This window comes from Salmo salar, chromosome 20 (assembly GCF_965601325.2).
Source record: "Salmo salar chromosome 20, fSalSal1, whole genome shotgun sequence".
Classification (NCBI taxonomy): domain Eukaryota; kingdom Metazoa; phylum Chordata; class Actinopteri; order Salmoniformes; family Salmonidae; genus Salmo; species Salmo salar.
Genome location: NC_138310.1, coordinates 31,056,964 through 31,059,208, shown reverse-complemented (window position 1 = coordinate 31,059,208; position 2,245 = coordinate 31,056,964).

Below are 2,245 nucleotides of genomic sequence, written 5' to 3'. Positions count from 1 at the left end.
GGAATAATTTTTGGGGAAAACAAACAGCGTGGGAATTGTCATGGAAAGAAGGATTTTACTTGTTCCCTGTAGTTTCAGTTTTATTTGAGAGGCTGTTTTCAGTCCTTTTGAATATCATTGAGCATGAGTCTGGTCAAATCGCTTTTCATGGCTTCAACTTAAATCTCTTTGCATCACAGTTGGAACTATTCTCTCTAGAACTGTAGAACTCTATAGGAACTTTATAGCATCCCAAGGATCTAAAGCCATATCTGTCTTTAGTTTGAGAGACAGATGGTATTTTATTGAAAGACTGACAGAGAGAACGGAGGGAGAAAGAACTGAGAGAGAGGACAGAGAGACAGAATTTTCACGCTGGGGGAACAAAAAGACGGAAAGACGGAGGAAGAAGGGGAGATGAGTGTCAGGTGGGAGTCGGAGGGGCTACAGACTGTTGGGATCGTCTGCCTTGTATTAATGTTCCTCAAACTGATGCACCTACTGGGACTCATCGACATCACAGAGACCGGTGAGAGAGGGGGGGTGGAGGGAAAGAGAGAGCAAGATAGGGAGAGAGAGAGGTTGGATGTAGATGGAAGAGAGAGAGGGAGATTGAGGGAGAGAGAGAGAGGGGAGAGGTTGGATGTAGGGAGAGAGAGCGGTTGGATGGATGGAGAGGGAGGAAGAGAGGGAGAGAGAGAGGTAAGATGGAGGGAGAGGAAGGGAGAGAGTTTGAAGAGAGGTTGAAGGGAGGGTGGAGGGAGAGAGGTTGGAGGGAGGGTGGAGGGTGGAGGGAGAGAGGTAAGATGGAGGGAGAGGAAGGGAGAGAGGTTGGAGGGAGAGAGGTAAGATGGAGGGAGAGGAAGGGAGAGAGGTTGGAGGGAGGGTGGAGGGAGAGATGTTTGAGGTAGGGTGGAGGGAGAGAGGTTGGAGGGAGGGTGCAGGGAGAAAGGTTGGAGGGAGGGTGGAGGGAGGGTGGAGGGAGGTTGGAGAGAGGTTGGAGAGAGGGTGGAGGGAGAGAGGGGTAAGATGGAGGGAGAGGAAGGGAGAGAGGTTGGGTGGAGGGAGAGAGGGAGAGAGAGAGGTAAGATGGAGGGAGAGGAAGGGAGAGAGGTTGGAGGGAGGGAGAGATGTTTGAGGTAGGGTGGAGGGAGAGATGTTGGAGGGAGGGTGCAGGGAGAAAGGTTGGAGGGAGGGTGGAGGGAGGGAGGGAGAGAGAGAGGTTGGAGGGAGGGTGGAGGGAGAGAGAGGTAAGATGGAGGGAGAGGAAGGGAGAGAGGTTGGGTGGAGGCTGGAGGGAGAGAGGGGGAGAGAGAGAGGTAAGATGGAGGGAGAGGAAGGGAGAGAGGTTAAAGGGAGAGAGGTTGGAGGGAGGGTGAAGGGAGAGAGATAAGATGGAGGGAGAGAGGTTAGAGGGAGGGTGGAGGGAGGGAGAGAGAGAGATTGGAGGGAAGGTGGAGGGAGAGAGAGAGGTAAGATGGAGGGAGAGGAAGGGAGAGAGGTTTGGTGGAGGGAGAGATGGAAGAGAGAGGTAAGATGGAGGGAGAGGAAGGGAGAGAGGTTGGAGGGAGAGAGGTAAAATGAAGGGAGAGGAAGGGAGAGAGGTTGGAGGGAGGGTGGAGGGAGAGAGGTTGGAGGGAGGGTGGGTGGAGGGAGGGAGGGAGAGAGAGGGGTAAGATGGAGGGAGAGGAAGGGAGAGAGGGTGGAGGGAGAGTGGTTGGCGAGAGGTTGGAGGGAGGGAGAGAGGGAGAGAGAGAGGTAAGAGTGAGGGAGAGGAAGGGAGAGAGGTTCGAGGGAGAGCGGTTGGAGGGAGGATGGACGGAGAGAGGTAAGATGAAGTAAGAGAGGTTGGAGGGAGAGCGGTTGGAGGAAGGGTGGAGGGAGAGAGGTAAGATGGAGGGAGAAGAAGGGAGAGCAGTTGGAGGGAGGGTGGAGGGAGAGAGGGCAACAAACTGCATTTATGAAGATTCTGTCTATTCCTCTTTTGTTCTCCCTAGCCAGTATTTGTATTCCACAATGTCTGACTTGACTTGACCATGTTCTCTGTTTTTCCCCTCCCTTTTCTCACTGTCTCTCTGTACTTCTCTTACCTCCATTTACTGTCTTTACATCTCTATCTCTTACTTTCTCTCACACACACACTCTCTCTGTTTTGTGTGTTAAAAGATGGTAAGTATGGTTTTTAGAAACTCCACCTCCTTTTTGATCTATGTCTTGCTTTTCTTTCTCCCAGTCTTAGTGCTTTCTCTTACTGTGTTTGAACAAG